This window comes from Dama dama, chromosome 2 (genome assembly GCF_033118175.1).
Source record: "Dama dama isolate Ldn47 chromosome 2, ASM3311817v1, whole genome shotgun sequence".
Classification (NCBI taxonomy): Eukaryota; Metazoa; Chordata; class Mammalia; order Artiodactyla; family Cervidae; genus Dama; species Dama dama.
This window is the reverse complement of record NC_083682.1, coordinates 13,509,523-13,527,245: the sequence shown is the minus strand read 5'-3', so window position 1 is coordinate 13,527,245 and position 17,723 is coordinate 13,509,523. Positions and strand designations below refer to the sequence as shown.

Here is a 17,723-nt window from a genome sequence, read left to right as displayed (position 1 = left end):
GGAAGCAGTCATGCAGATGGTGCCTAACTCACTCCCAGCTCTGCAGGCCCAGAGCTTCCGCTCCTCATTCACACAACACTGACCCTCGGGACACTGGGCACATGGATCCGCATTTACAGCAAGCAGCATTCCATGTTCAGCTTCTGAGAACTTAGATGCCGTGTCTTACTCTTTCCTCAGGGAAAGAGCCTGGCTGAGTGAGGTTTGGATTGAGACAAGCCTATAATCATGGGGCTTGTTCCCTCTTTGATGCTCAAAAAAGATCTTGGAGGTTTGAATGTCTTGAGAGCGGGTGAACCAGTCATGTTCTTGGGGGACTTTGCTTCATGGAACTGGTTGGAGAAAAAGGACAGACACTCAGGACAAGGCTGGACATCTCCGGGTCTCAGCTGGTTGTGAGCTGAGTTCCAGCCACCAGACTTCAGGGTCAGGTGCTGGTGTTATTCACAAGCCACCTTCGGAGAAGGAACAGGGAGAAAGATTTTGCCCAGACAGCAGTGTAGTCAGCCGACCAGAGGATCACACAGGGCAAGATGGGACAAGAGGTTTTGTTTGTCTCTTGGCTCTATCAGTTCCCTGGAGTTTCCACCCCTGAGGACAAGCACACAGAGATAGCCAGAGTCACTGGTGATGCCCCTGGGAAAGGATGCCCCTGGTGATAACCAGCCTGTGTAAATGGCCCTGGGCCCAGGGCTGACTCAGCGCTCTGACAGCACCAGGGTCTCCCTTCTGGGGAGCATGAGATGGTTCATCGCTGGTAACTCACAAGTGAAGTATATAACGAGGTCCTGGTTGGTGACTTGTGCCCAAGTTCCAAGCATTAAAGCAATATTGGAAGTTGAAAAGTAGCCATTCATTAAGCTTGATTACCTTGGGCCTTTACAGTGACTATTTCTCACATCTAGAATGATTTTCTCCCAGCTTTTTGGATTGCTGGCTTCTTCTCAGCATTTAGCATCATCTCAAATGTGTCTCCCTCAGGCAGGCCTTCCCTGGCCACTCTAATCTCACAAGCACAGAGCCTGATCCATTCAAAGAGCCCATAGACACTGACTGCATCTCCCTCTGCTTTTCATGGGCACCTTTAGAGCTTGCAATTATTGAAAGCAGTTGGAGCTGGGCTCCTCTCACTAGTGGTTCAGACCTGGTTCTAGATTCTCCCTGATTATTATGCACCTCCCAGACCCAAACAGAGGCACCCATTTGTTTTAGCACCACTAAGAGTGAAACTTTTTATTCTTTACTGAGAATAGGGTTTGCAGAGCACCAAACACAGTTCACCAGCATCGCTGGGCAGAAGTGCCCTAGGGAGAGCGAGTGTGTGTTAGGAGAGGCCTGACTGATTCCTGAACCAGTCCAAGCATTTACACTGCCGGAGCCAGGCCGATCCTGTCATTTCCTTGATCATAAACAGAGAAATACAGCCACAGGAAGACATCACCCAGGATCCAGTTCTCTGAGTTGTTATCTTCCTCTGTGCCCCCTTGAAAGGTGCTAAAACAGTGGCCTCAAGAATCCTGGGGGAGTCAGAGACACACACCAGTCAGCCTGAGCCCTTACCTGCAGCTGCTCTCAGTATCCAGACTCAGCACACTTCTTGGTTTTATTTCCCTCTTTTGGTAAAGTATTAGGTGATTTTCTCAGCAGCTTGGGATGTGAGGGTTCATCCAAAAACGAAAAGGGCCAAGACATGTGGTTGCCATATAGCAGGGGAGTTGGGGATAGGAAGATGGGAAATTTAGGATTATCAGAAGCAGAGCAATACACAGAGGACTGATAAACCACAAAGTCCTAGTGTATAGCACAAGGAACTATATTCAGTATTCACTGATAGAACTGTAATGAAAAGAAAAAGAAAAAGAAAATATATTTTTGGATGTGTGTAACTGAGTCAGTTTGTTGTGCATCAGAAGTGAAGGGAACACTGAAGATCAGCCACACTTCAATACAATTGTTTAGAAAAGAACAAGAGTGTCCCATAGTCCTCCTCACACTCTGCTTCTTTCCTTCTGAGTCCTGTCCCAGGTTTTCTCTGCAGAGAATGCTGGTTCTTCTCCTGCATCCCCTCAATATTTTTTTGTTTAACTTTTACTTTTGTTTTGGAGTATACCTAATTAACAATATTTTGAGTTTCAGGTGGACAGGAAAGGGACTCAGTCATACATATCCATGTATTCTTGTTCCAAAGACACCCCTCCCGTCCAGGCTGCCAAATAACACTGAGCAGAGTTCCCTGTCCTACTCAGTAGCTTCTTGCTTGTTATCCATCTTAAATACATTCATAGCAGTGCTCACAACACATTCTTTAGGACTTCGCTCAGGCCCTCTGGGAAGATTCCTTGGACACACACTCACCCTCTTTGGCCACTCCAGGCTTGGATGGGTGAAGTACTCTGGTGCTCCACCCTCACTGGCTGGTCCGTAGCCCTCATCACCACTAATCTGCTCCCAAGGTCCATTTGAGAGGACCTTGGGATACCATTTCCATGGAATCCAGTGTAAATTAGCCTAGACCCAGCAGGTCTCCTTATGGCTCCATGAACTGTGGGGTTAGAATTACTGAAATTCCCTCTCTTCCTCAAAGCCTTCTTTGAGCTCATCAGCCCCCTCTGAACTCTCACTGGGAGCTGACATGAAGCCACCATCCTGTGCTGGGGCTGAGCAGCCACTGTGCACCCTTTATTCACCTTAGCATCCAATTTCCCACCGAGGGGACTTGTACTCTAACTCACAGAGAGGGAACAGGGTTTAGTAAGGGGAAGTTGCAGCCAGGAACTAGGGTAACCAAGCAACTTATCATTAAAACCAGGAAAACTTTGAGGAGGGAAGGGAGACTGTTGATTTATGCTGGGACAGCACACTGGGACTGTCCCCAGCCATTCTCCTTGTCACATGGCTTATTTCAGGGACAGCTGGCGCTGACATTCCGTGTTCATGCATCTGAGGGTTGAATTGAAGGATTCAATTGAGGATTGAATTGAAGCTCTCTGAGGACTGAGGACCTCAGTGTTCCCCTCTCCTTATGACTCCCACCATGCCAGCATGGTGCGGCGTCTCCACATTTATTTCAGGATGATCAGTGTCCCAGACGGGCCTTTACTCTCATGTGGTTGGTGTTGTGGGAGACTGGCCCAGCCACAGGGGCTCAGGGGCTCAGCAGCATCTGCAATAGTGCGAGATGGCCTGCAGAGGGCGCCCTCCCCCCAGCAGCAGCCCAAGGGTTCCTACAAGTTCCAATTTGAGAATCACCCCTCAGGGATGTCCCCTCACCTTGAGGATGTAGGCTTGAGTTGGCCCTGGGTACTTGATGCCGTTGATGGTGAAGATAAGAGAGGGCAGGGTATTGACCGCAAAACATGAAACATAGTGCTGTTAGAGAGGGGGGGAGAGAGGTTGGCCCTGTAGATCCTTGTTGTGTGTGGAGACTGGGAGCGACCCTTTGGCATAACCCTTCACCTTGGAAGCCCGTGGTGTGGCCCCGATGAGCTTCTGGATGTTATTGACCAGCATTGTTGGGCCAAGGATCAGTGATGTCCCAGTGTCCCCAGTGGCATGACATCTACAAGAACAAGCAATGACCTTTCTCTTCATGGAGATGCTGAGACATCAGGGCAAAGCAGGTGTCAAGGTCACTCTGAATCTCCCCAGAACTGCCCCCTCCCCTACTGCCTGTTTCCTGAACAACTCTTCATCTCTTGCCCTGACTGTTCCTTTGCTCTGATCACAGCACCTTCCTTAACATCCTTGAATGCAGTATTTGAATACACCAGGCTCTTTTGTACCTTGACACAAGCTGGTCTCCCTTCCTGGAAGACCCTCCTCCCCTTTGAGTGGCTAATTTCTTCTCATCTTCCAGATTCCAGCTTAACTGTCATGGTTTCCGGGAAGTCTTTCTCCCAGGCTGTATCAGTCTCCTGTCTTGGTCACTCTCTGTAGACACTTCCTCATGTCTAGCATGTACCAAAGTGACAGTTCACTATGTGACTGAGTCATTCCTTGCACATCTGCCTTCTCAGATGTGAGGGAGAGTTTTATTCTCATTGCCTCACTAAAGTGCCTGGCACACAGTGGATGCCCAATGTTTGTCTGTTCAATGAGTGAATGAAGACTGAAAATAATGAATGAGGATCATCCAGAGAGCTGTATCCAGTGTCCAACAAAAATGGGTCAAACACAAAGTGAAGATGGAGGTTCCCAGGGGCAGCAGATTCTCAGAGGCGTAGGGGAGACCGGCTGTCCTGGGAGAGGGTGTCTCCCAGCACTGTTCACTCACTCAGCTCAGACACTGAGGCCCTGGCCAGGTGATAACTGACTAGCCCAGAGGAACTCCAAAGGAAAGGCCAGCATTTGTCTGAGGGTGTTACACAGAAACCCATCAATTATTGCCCCTTGTTCTCAAGTCATTTCTGTATCCCACCTTCCTGATTCTCTCAGTTATAGCACCTGCTGCACTGGGTGCCTGGGGTAGGCAATAGGTAGCTATGGCTACATGGGGTGTCTTTTATTATGAGTTGCTTCTAGGTCTCAGGACTCTGGCCATCCTCTCTCCACTGCTGACTAGTTTCTCCCTAAGGAGACCAGACTTCCCCATTTGTTCAGGAGTTTTCCTGTTTTTAAACTAACATTTATATGTACTGAGAACTTCCTTGGTCCCATGTAGCTCTGGATAGTTGGTCATCTTATCATAACTCTGTTCAGGCTGAGGAAATTCTCCCTAATCCTCTTTTTACCACACTGTAAAGTCCTCTAACCATGTTCCCCACCTCACACTCAGGGGTGCAGTCCTCCCCCAGCTACAAAGGCCTCTCTGCACCCTGTGAAGCACCCTGGTCAAAGACCTGGTGAGGAGACTGGGGTGATTATGGATCCATGGGTGGTTTGTGTATCTTTGTGTTTGTGTGTTTATTTGTGTATATATTCCTTTGTGGCTCTGTGTGTGTGCTTGTGTGTCTCTGACTGGCTATGCATGTTTATCTATGCCTGTGTGTGTTTTTATGTGTCAGACTATGTGTTGATATGTGCCTGCTTGTGTATTTGTATGTGTCCTGTGTCTGAGGGCAGGAGGAGAAGGGGGCAACCGAGGATGAGATGGTTGGATGGCATCACTGACTCAATGGACATGGGTTTGGGTGGACTCCAGGAGTTGGTGATGGACAGGGAGGCCTGGCGTGCTGCAGTTCATGGGGTTGCAAAGAGTCGGACACGACTGAGTGACTGAACTGCCTGACTGACTGTGTCTGCATGTGTTGTTGTGGGTGGTATATATGTCCATTGACTGTATGTCTGCGAGTGCATTTGTGTGTGTCTACCTGTGTCATTGTACAGATGTGGGAGCACCACTTGAGGTGACCCTTAAAGGGAGAGGCTTACCGGTCCATGTTTACACACCAGTCACCTGCTTGGGTCAATGGTATCCAGTTGAGCTCTCCCTGGTAGTAGCCTTTGTCCACACCACCAAACATCTCCACACTGCCCTTCCCCCTGCATCTGTAGAGACAAGAGGAAGGGGAATTTGGGGGGACAGTAACAACAGCACTATCAGGGCCGTGCTTGTCCACTCATCAAGGCCCTAATGAGCTCCCTATTTACAGATGCAGAGATTGAGCCAAGGAGGTATTGAGAACCAGGTTGAGGCTGGTAACTGGTTAATAGTGGCACAGAGGTTAGAAGCTGAGTGACCTGGCCAGGTTCCACCCACCCAGGCTTCTGCAGAGAACCTGGACCTCCTGAGACCTGAGTGCTCAGATATACCCTCAGAGGACAGTGTGCTGAAGGGTTTTGGCCTTCCCTTTGCCCAACTTGTCATTTTTCAGAAAAATCAAGGACTGAGAGCACTAAGAGTGTGGCTTCAGGTCACCCAGGGCTGGCTTCACTGGCCTGTGACCTGTGCTATCCATGGGGCCCCACAGTCAGGGTCCCCACCTGTGCTATCCCTGTCTTGAAATTCCCAATACTTTTTGAACAAGGGCTCCCACACTTCCATTTTTCACTGGCTCCTGAAAGTTGGGCAGCCAGTATTTAGTTCCCAGTGAACTGACAGTGAGGAAGGAAAGATTTCTGCCATCCCTCTCCTTCCTTCCATATCAAATCCACCAGCAAATCCTGTTGCCTTTTCCTCCAGCTTGTATCCTGACACATTCCATTGGTCTTCCCCTTTCCTCACCCCTAGACAAAGCCGCTTCTCTTGAGCCCAGGGGCACAGTTGTGTTCCAATAAAACTTTATTTATAAAAGCCAGTGGTGAAGCCAGGTGAGGCCCTGGGGCCATAGTTATCCTGGGTTAGTTTATCTCTCAGGATACTTCTGTATCAAGTGTTCTATAATTTTCGTGCAACGGAAAGCATCTTACAGTTAATTTGGAGAGAGGGCTTATCCAGCTCAGACTTACTTGCTCAAGTAGAAGGCAAAGACAGGCTCAGAAACGGCAGCTTGTTTCTTCAGGTTGTCAAAGATGGGGATGGTTCCTATGATGGACATGTCGGCGTAGTCCAAGCTCAGGAGGCCATCAAAGGGTGTATTGTCAAACTTGTTTAGCTCCAAGCTTAGGCCAAATGGCTGGTCAGTGCTAACAAGGTCCCCAATCTGTGGAGAAGAGAGTATTCCCACATAAAGATTTAGGAAGTGGGGCTGGGACTAGGCCGGGGTGCATTGCCATTAGATCCTCAGAGAAGAACTGAGGCTAAGCTGTGTCTTCGATGGGCCTCAGATGGTTAGATCATGATGGGAGGGAAAGTTGGGTTGTATTTGTGTGGGCTGTGGATTTTAAAACATCTGCTCCTCTGTCAAATTGGCCTCAAGCCCTCTGTCCAGGTGGCGCAACCAAGAGACTCAGGTCAGGACCCAGTTGTGCCCCTTTCAGGACAAAAAGAGTAGACAGCAGGAGAGCCTTCTACTGGCGTCACTATGACTGATGACAGAAATGGACTGAATTGATTGCAATGTATTTTGGATTCTGCATCTGCCCAGGATGGCAGACGCCAGTTACACAATGTTGCTGGCAGGGTTCTTATGAAATAACCTCCTGGGAAATACACTTTGGGGATATGTGTGTCTTTGTGTGAGTGTGTATGGGAGAGAGAGAGTAAAAGAGGGAGGGGAACTACTGTGGTAATTTGCGGGAGGCAGGCCAAAGGTTTTATTAGACTCTGAAAGGCCCCTGGAGTGAGAAACCTTTTATTAGGCCCCACAACATCTCTGGCTTCCTTCTTTCCCAGCCTGGATATCTAAAGTGCTTGACCACCCCCAGGGTCCCCAGATTAGTTTTATCCTGTCCCCAAATATCTTACACCAGCTTCAGTCCTGAAAAGCCAGTCCAGCTCCACCGCTTACCTCATATGTGACCTCAGCAAGGCCCTTGCTGTCTACACCTCAGTCTTCTCATCTGTATCATGAGCCTACCAGAGTACCTGCTGTGTGGGGTTATTGCAGGATTAAACAAGTTATTACCATGAAAGTGCCTGGAACAGTCAGAGAATATAAAAACGGGTGCTATTTTCCCCTCTTCTTGCTCCCATAAAAATGCACCTTGAGCTGCTCGTGAGCACGGGAGCTGCAAGTCCACACCCCAAGGCACTCTCTGGGTTAGCTAAGCTGGGAGTTTCTCTGTCACCACAGGCGCTGTCTCCCCAGGGACAGGATCCTGTGGCTAAGATGGCCAATATCTATGGGAGTTAGAAAAGGATGGGTTCTGACAGCTGGTCCTGCAACTGTTTTGTAAGCAGCAGTCACTCCGTAGTCAGTCCTGACTCAGTTTCTGTTTCCACATTACCCAAATGGAGTCATAAGCAAGAAATTCCTTCATTAACCCAGTTCCATAGATGATGCTGAAGGGCGTGTTCATATCCCGATAGGTGCAAGACTCGTAATATTTGAAGGCATTGTGTGTATCTGCAGACATGAGAGATGAGGGTCATACAGGTGCCAAAGGTGGAGTAAGGGGTGTCAGGGAAGTAAAAGATGGATGGATTGGGAGGTTCTTGTGCTCACAACACGATGGACTGTTGCAAAAGATGGAGGGCACCCACAAGTCAGATGAGCCTGTATCAAAGATAACCTGAAACTCCTCAGCGGGTGTTCCAATGGTGATGTTACCCACATAGGACTACTATGGGGACCAAAAGGGGGTTGGTCAGTGCAGACTTGGCTCCCTTTGATTCCCACACTGCTTCTTCCCTCTGGGTGTCACATGTCTCCTGAGATCACTTTCCAACCACTGTGAAGCTCACAGCCTTTGTCACAGAGGTGCCTGCATTTGTTTTTTTCTGTGCTATGTGGCATACAGGATATTAGCCCTGTGATCAGGCTTTGAAGCAGTACCTCCTGCATTGGAAGCCCAGAGCTACAAGCACTTGACCCCAGGGAAGTCCTAGTACCTTCATTGGAGGAGCTCTCTAGTCTCCTCTTCAAATCCAGCCTGGGCACATCCTTCCCCAGGAGGTCCACCTTGATCAACCCTAGCTGCTCCCTCTAAACTCAGACCATATCCAATCAACACCACACAGCTGACCCTCTCATTTGACATGTATTTACCCTTTACCTGTTTCTCACGCTGGCCTGGGCATTCTTGAAGACAAAATGAGTCCTTAAAAAATCTAATAAAAATAATCACAGTGTTAGATTCTTATGGCTTGACACAGATTAGGGGTTCAGTAACATTTACTGCTGTGGTTCTTGCATCTGTGGAAGTTGAACTCCTCTGCCTGGGGATTCACAATTACTTTGCAGTTGGCTTTATCCTTTGACCAGAGATGGCTCACTCTTCATCTGTTACTGAGTGGCTCTCTTAGTTCAGAAGGAGCAATCTCCCTCACACTAATGACACATCTTTGACACAGAAATGGATGTTTACCTGCCACCTGGTCATTGCTGGGCCCAGTCACCACAGACCAAGAGTTGAGGATGAGAATGCCTTCTCCTGCGGGTGGGGTCCCTCTTTCCCAGTGTTTCTGCCTCCTGAAGGAGCCCCAGCCCCAACATCCCACCTGCCACCTCCAGAAGAACTCCAATGCTAGGCCACACCCCAGGGGGCATGTGGAGCACCATCCCCCCAACACACATCAAGGAAGTTCCTCATGGGTACAGAAGTTATATTTGAGTTACCAGTAGAAATCTGGGACAGTCTATAAGCATGTTCCCTCAGGAAACTGTTCAGCAGTTCTTTTTCACTGAGAGTTTCTCCCATGGTCTTCATTTTTGTTAGAGGTATTCTTTCACCAAGCATTGGGGGAAAAAAAACAAAGAAGAAGCAACAATTAGCTGTGTCTGTTAAGGTATAAATGTCATTGTAATGGCCCTGTGTACTTTCCAATCATTTTTATGAGTCACCTTATTATCAGAATTTTATGCATGTACCATGACAAAGACATACGTTTGAATACAGGTTCTGTTCCATAATCTTTGGTAAGCCATATGACCATGTGGTGTCTCAGTCTCTCCCTTGGTAAAAAGGTGGAGTGTAACAATTCCCACCCTCCAAATAGAATATTTGGGGGATAACTGAAGTGATGGATATAAAGTGAAGTGAAGTGAAGTCGCTCAGCCAAGTCCAACTCTTTGCGACCCCATGGACAGTAACCTACCACGCTCCTTTGTCAATGGGATTTTCCAGGCAAGAATACTGGAATGGGTTGCCATTTCCTTCTCCAGGAAATCTTCCCAATCCAGGCGTTGGACCCAGGTCTCCCACATTGTAGGCAGACACTTTACTGTCTGAGTCACCAGCGAAGTCCGATGGATAAAAAGTACCTGATAGGGGCGGAGCCAAGATGGCGGAGGAGTAGGATGGGGAGACCACTTTGTCTCCTACAAATTCATCAAAAGAATAACAGAACGCAGAGCAAACGTCACAAAACAACTTCTGATCGCTAGCTGAGGTCATCAGGCACCCAGAAAAGCAGCCCATTGTCTTCGAAAGGAGTGCTGTATAGTTGGAGAAGTCCTGAGACTACAGGAAGAATAAAACTGAAATCAAGAGGCAGGAGACCTAAGCCCAAAACCTGAGAACACCAGAAAACTCCTGACTACATGGAACTTCAAGTAATAAGTGACTGTACAAAAGCCTCCATACCTACACTGAAACCAACCACCACCCAAGAGCCAATAAGTTTTAGAGCAAGACATACCACGCAAATTCTCCAGCAACGCAGGAACATAGCCCTGAACATCAACATACAGGCTGCCCAAGGTCACACCTAACACATAGACCCATCTCAAAACTCATTACTGGGCACTCCATTGTTCTCCAAAGAGAAGAAATCAAGTTCCACGCACCAGAACACTGATGCAAGCTTCCCTAACCAGGAAACCTTGACAAGCCAATCGTCTAACCCCACCCACTGGGTAAATCCTCCACAATAAAAAGGAACCACAGACCTCCAGAATACAGAAAGCCCACTCCAGACACAGCAATCTAAACAAGATGAAAAGGCAAATAAATACCCAACAGGTAAAGGAACATGAAAAATGCCCATCAAGTCAAACAAAAGAGGAGGAGATAGGGAATCTACCTGAAAAAGAATTTAGAATAATGATAATAAAAATGATCCAAAATCTTGAAAACAAAATGGAGTTACAGATAAATAGCCTGGAGACAAAGATTGAAAAGATACAAGAAATGTTTAATAAAGACCTAGAAGAAATAAAAAAGAGTCAATTAAAAATGAATAATGCAATGAATGAGATCAAAAATACTTTGGAGGGAACCAAGAGTAGAATAACGGAGGCAGAAGATAGGATAAGTGAGGTAGAAGATAAAATGGTGGAAATAAATGAATCAGAGAGGAAAAAAGAAAAAAGGATCAAAAGAAATGAGGACAACCGCAGGGACCTCTGGGACACTGTGAAACGCCCCAACATTCGAATCATAGGAGTTCCAGAAGAAGAAGACAAAAAGAAAGGCCATGAGAAAATACTCGAGGAGATAATAGCTGAAAACTTCCCTAAAATGGGGAAGGAAATAGCCACCCAAGTCCAAGAAGCCCAGAGAGTCCCAAACAGGATAAACCCAAGGCGAAACACCCCAAGACACATATTAATCAAATTAACAAAGATCAAACACAAAGAACAAATCTTAAAAGCAGCAAGGGAGAAACAACAGAGAACACACAAAGGGATTCCCATAAGGATAACAGCTGATCTATCAATAGAAACCCTCCAGGCCAGAAGGGAATGGCAGGACGTACTGAAAGTAATGAAAGAGAATCACCTACAACCTAGATTACTGTATCCAGCTAGGATATCATTCAGATATGAAGGAGAATTCAAAAGCTTTACAGACAAGCAAAAGCTGAGAGAATTCAGCACCACCAAACCAGCTCTTCAACAAATGCTAAAGGATCTTCTCTAGACAGGAAATGCAGAAAGGTTGTATAAACGTGAACCCAAAACAACAAAGTAAATGGCAATGGGACCACACCTATCAATAATTACCCTAAATGTAAATGGGTTGAATACCCCAACCAAAAGACAAAGACTGGCTGAATGGATACAAAAACAAGACCCCTATATATGCTGTCTACAAGAGACCCACCTCAAAAGAAGAGACACATACAGACTAAAAGTGAAGGGCTGGAAAAAAATATTTCATGCAAACGGAGACCAAAAAAAGCAGGAGTCGCAATACTCATATTAGATAAAATAGACTTTCAAATAAAGGCTGTGAAACGAGACAAAGAAGGACACTACATAATGATCAAAGGATCAGTCCAAGAAGAAAATATAACAATTATAAATATATATGCACCCAACATAGGAGCACCGCAATATGTAAGGCAAACGCTAACGAGTATGAAAGAGGAAATTAATAGTAACACAATAATAGTGGGAGACTTTAATACCCCACTCACAACTATGGATAGATCAACTAAACAGAAAATTAATAAGGAAACACAAACCTTAAATGACACAATGGACCAGCTAGACCTAATTGATATCTATAGGACATTTCACCCCAAAACAATCAACTTCACCTTTTTCTCAAGTGCACATGGAACCTTCTCCAGAATAGATCACATCCTGGGCCATAAATCTGGTCTTGGAAAATTCAAAAAAAATTGAAATCATTCCAGTCATCTTTTCTGACCACAGTGCAGTAAGATTAGATCTCAATTACAGGAAAAAAATTGTTAAAAATTCAAACGTATGGAGGCTAAATAACACGCTTCTGAATAACCAACAAATCATAGAAGAAATCAAAAAAGAAATCAAAATATGTATAGAAATGAATGAAAATGAAAACACAACAACCCAAAACCTATGGGACACTGTAAAAGCAGTGCTAAGGGGAAGGTTCATAGCATTACAGGCTTACATCAAGAAACAGGAAAAAAACCAATTAAATAACCTAACTCTACACCTAAAGCAATTAGAGAAGGAAGAAATGAAGAACCCCAGGGTTAGCAGAAGGAAAGAAATCTTAAAAATCAGGGCAGAAATAAATGCAAAAGAAACTAAAGAGACCATAGCAAAAATCAACAAAGCTAAAAGCTGGTTTTTTGAAAAAATAAACAAAATTGACAAACCATTAGCAAGACTCATTAAGAAACAAAGAGAGAAAAACCAAATTAACAAAATTAGAAATGAAAATGGAGAGATCACAACAGACAACACTGAAATACAAAGGATCATAAGAGACTACTACCAGCAGCTCTATGCCAATAAAATGGACAACTTGGATGAAATGGACAAATTCTTAGAAAAGTATAACTTTCCAAAACTGAACCAGGAAGAAATAGAAGATCTTAACAGACCCATCACAAGCAAGGAAATCGAAACTGTCATCAAAAATCTTCCAGCAAACAAAAGCCCAGGACCAGATGGCTTCACAGCTGAATTCTACCAAAAATTTAGAGAAGAGCTAACACCTATCTTACTCAAACTCTTCCAGAAAATTGCAGAAGAAGGTAAGCTTCCAAACTCATTCTATGAGGCCACCATCACCCTAATTCCAAAACCAGACAAAGATGCCACAAAAAAAGAAAACTACAGGCCAATATCACTGATGAACATAGATGCAAAAATCCTTAACAAAATTCTAGCAAACAGAATCCAACAACATATTAAAAAAATCATACACCATGACCAAGTGGGCTTTATCCCAGGAATGCAAGGATTCTTTAATATCTGCAAATCAATCAATGTAATACACCACATTAACAAATTGAAAGATAAAAACCATATGATTATCTCAATAGATGCAGAGAAAGCCTTTGACAAAATTCAACACTCATTTATGATTAAAACTCTCCAAAAAGCAGGAATAGAAGGAACATACCTCAACATAATAAAAGCTATATATGACAAACCCACAGCAAGCATCACCCTCAATGGTGAAAAATTGAAGGCATTTCCCCTGAAATCAGGAACAAGACAAGGGTGCCCACTCTCACCACTACTATTCAACATAGTGTTGGAAGTGCTGGCCACAGCAATCAGAGCAGAAAAAGAAGTAAAAGGAATCCAAATAGGAAAAGAAGAAGTAAAACTCTCACTGTTTGCAGATGACATGATCCTCTACATAGAAAACCCTAAAGATTCTACCAGAAAATTACTAGAGCTAATCAATCAATATAGTAAAGTTGCAGGATATAAAATTAACACACAGAAATCCCTTGCATTCCTATATACTAACAATGAAAAAACAGACAGAGAAATTAAGGAAACAATACCATTCACCATTGCAACAGAAAGAATAAAATACTTAGGAGTATATCTACCTAAAGAAACAAAAGACCTATACATAGAAAACTATAAAACACTGATGAAAGAAATCAAAGAGGACACAAACAGATGGAGAAACATACCGTGTTCATGGATTGGAAGAATCAATATTGTCAAAATGGCTATTCTACCCAAAGCAATCTATAGATTCAATGCAATCCCTATCAAGCTACCAACGGTATTTTTCACAGAAGTAGACTAAAGAATTTCACAATTTGTATGGAAATACAAAAAACCTTGAATAGCCAAAGTAATCTTGAGAAAGAAGAATGGAACTGGAGGAATCAACCTGCCTGACTTCAGACTCTACTACAAAGCCACAGTCATCAAGACAGTACGGTACTGGCACAAAGACAGAAATATAGATCAATGGAACAGAATAGAAAGCCCAGAGATAAATCCACGAACCTATGGACACCTTATCTTTGACAAAGGAGGCAAGGATATACAATGGAAAAAAGACAACCTCTTTAACAAGTGGTGCTGGGAAAACTGGTCAACCACTTGTAAAAGAATGAAACTAGAACACTTTCTAACACCATACACAAAAATAAACTCAAAATGGATTAAAGATCTAAATGTAAGACCAGAAACTATAAAACTCCTAGAGGAGAACATAGGCAAAACACTCTCCGACATAAATCACAGCAAGATCCTCTATGACCCACCTCCCAGAATATTGGAAATAAAAGCAAAACTAAACAAATGGGACCTAATGAAACTTAAAATCTTTTGCACTACAAAGGAAACTATAAGTAAGGTGAAAAGACAGCCCTCAGATTGGGAAAAAATAATAACAAATGAAGAAACAGACAAAGGATTAATCTCAAAAATATACAAGCAAGCCCTGCTGCTCAATTCCAGAAAAATAAATGACCCAATCAAAAAATGGGCCAAAGAACTAAACAGACATTTCTCCAAAGAAGACATACAGATGGCTAACAAACACATGAAAAGATGCTCAATATCACTCATTATTAGAGAAATGCAAATCAAAACCACAATGAGGTACCATTACACGCCACTCAGGATGGCTGCTATCCAAAAGTCTACAAGCAATAAATGCTGGAGAGGGTGTGGAGAAAAGGGAACCCTCTTACACTGTTGGTGGGAATGCAAACTAGTACAGCCGCTATGGAAAACAGTGTGGAGATTTCTTAAAAAACTGGAAATAGAACTGCCATATGACCCAGCAATCCCACTTCTGGGCATACACACTGAGGAAACCAGATCTGAAAGAGACACGTGCACCCTATGTTCATCGCAGCACTGTTTATAATAGCCAGGACATGGAAGCAACCTAGATGCCCATCAGCAGATGAAGGGATAAGGAAGCTGTAGTACATATACACCATGGAATATTACTCAGCCATTAAAAAGAATTCATTTGAACCAGTCCTAATGAGATGGATGAAACTGGAGCCCCTTATACAGAGTGAAGTAAGCCAGAACGATAAAGAACATTACAGCATACTAACACATATATATGGAATTTAGAAAGATGGTAATGATAACCCTATATGCAAAACAGAAAAAGAGACACAAAAATACAGAACAGACTTTTGAACTCTGTGGGAGAATGTGAGGGTGGGATGTTTCAAAAGAACAGCATGTATACTATCTATGGTGAAACAGATCACCAGCCCAGGTGGGATGCATGAGACAAGTGCTTGGGCCTGGTGCACTAGGAAGACCCAGAGGAATCGGGTGGAGAGGGAGGTGGGAGGGGGGATTGCGATGGGGAATACGTGTAAATCTATGGCTGATTCATATCAATGTATGACAAAACCCACTGAAATGTAGTGAAGTAATTAGCCTCCAACTAATAAAAAAAAAAAAGTACCCGGTAAATTGGAAGTTTCAAAAATGAAAATCTTTAGCATTGCTGTTGCCATCCCACTATATCCTTCTCATCCCACTATATCCTCTTTTTACAGGGGAGGAATTTGAAATGCAGGAAGATTGTGAGTTGGCTGTGGTTACACTGCTTGTCAGATGTAAAACAATGTTTAAGGAGCTCTATCCGTCTCCATGTTGAAATAGAAGAGAGGGTTGAAAAAAGAATCCAGGAGATAGGGAAGAAAATAAGGAATTAAGAGGCTCGAGAAGGAAGGACAAGACAAAAGAAAAATTAAAAGGAAAGAAAACAACACAGAGAGTTCTGCACTCACAGAGGCTTCCAAAGAGATGGAGACATAGGTGAGAGAGATACAGAGATGCAGACATAGACATATACACCGAAGCAGACAGAGAACAGAGAGGACATGTTGAATAAAATGTAGAAAATTGCTATTCCACAGGACCACACCTACATCTGCACTAGCTGTGCACTGAACAATTCCAAGGAGTTACATTTTCAACAGGTCACAACATAACTGGACCCCAAGAGTTGTGCAACCATGCAAATCTATGCCAAGACCCTGGGACCCACAGTTCCTATAGCAAGGTACTTGTCAATAAGTAAGAGATGAACTTTAACACTGTCAGAGAAATATTCCTTTCCCTTCTAATCCTGATGGGTGGAAGAATAATCAGACAAAAAGAAAAATCCCAGAAAGGAAAATGATGCGGCTTACAGTCCCCATACTTACATGACTATGCACTCTGAGAAGGCCACCAGCCTGAGGAGCACAAGCCACTTCATGCTTCTTTCCTGGCTCCAAGTACTCAGGGAAGTTTGGGTTCTTAGCATGTAGTGGTGACCAGGTGCTCCTTGTTATATAAGCTCTGACCTGCCATAATTGGATTTGGCCAAAATGGATTTGATAAAAATACACAGCTCTCAATAAAATCTTACCTCCATCAGTGTCCTTGGTGAGTGGAGTTTGAAGGTTCTCAGAATACAGAGAATTATACTGTAATCTCTTCCTTGTCACTTGCCTGAAAAACCACACTGATCTGCATGGACATCTAAGAGCAGGGGAAACTTGCCAACCTGGAGAAAAAACTGCTAAGAACACCATAAAAATGAATATTAGGGGCCATGCTACCATTCATCATCTCACGTGGTCTTCCTAGCCACTTCATGAGGTGTGGTTTGTGGTCCTCAGTTGAAGAGGAGATTGCTAGGAGGACAAGCTATCAAATGGCAAAATGAAGAGTTCAGGGACACCCCAGGGACATACAACTGGCTTTAGGAAGTGGGTCTAATGGCAGAGATCAGGGGCACCTGTGATGTCAGTCTGCATCAAAGATTTAGGGCAGAGCAGTACTTCAATTGCATGGTTTCAGTATTGGAAGAAATGTCCACAAGATATTTTACATCATCCAACAAATGTACAAGGAAGAACTGTGTGCTGGGTTCTGAGTTAGAGGCTTCAAAGTCAAAGTTGATCAAGACAAAAGTAGTCTTTATCTTCCGTGAGCTAGCGGTCTAGTTCTCACAAACTCATGGCACCAGGAGGCAAGAGAAATGATAGTAGGACTAGTGGCCATGCTGGACCCTGGGCAGCACAGGCCTGACCACTAGCAGCAGCCTTTCCTCCACTTCAACCATGCTGGAAAGCAGGCCAGTTGGCCATGTTTTCAAGAGAATCAGAAGGTTGGATATTTCTGTACAATCTACTGATTTTAATGTTAGCAACTAATTCTTGCCCCCTCTCCACCCCCGGAAGAATATAGTGGGAACATAACCTGCATAATGGTGTGCTGAGTTCAGCCTTCATTCCATGCAGGTTTTATTATTGGCCTAGAGGTGGGAGTGCAGTTGGGATGGAGAGGGATTTAATTCAAGTTAGGTGATTTAAAAAGAGACTGAATGCATACTAAATATGTTAGCTTTGTGGGGCCCCAAGCGATAATGACCAAGGAGCAGCACCTGCCCCGCGAGGGTCCTCTCACTCTGACTCAGCGGCTGGACCCCGCGTACGTGTCGATCCCGCCCGCCCTGAGGTCTCTCGGTGAAGCTGGCTGCCCCGGTCCGGCCCAGCCCTGCGCTCGGCATCTCGTGAACACTAAGGAGCCTGTGCTTCGGAGTCACCCGAACAGCGGCCAAGCTCCTGCCCCCCT

General features: G+C 44.6%; 1 pseudogene; it reads right to left on the bottom strand.

The window, feature by feature from the left end:
- Positions 1–1,364: 1,364 nt before the first annotated feature.
- Positions 1,365–16,359, bottom strand: LOC133066368 (pregnancy-associated glycoprotein 1-like; annotated as a pseudogene).
- Positions 16,360–17,723: the final 1,364 nt, after the last annotated feature.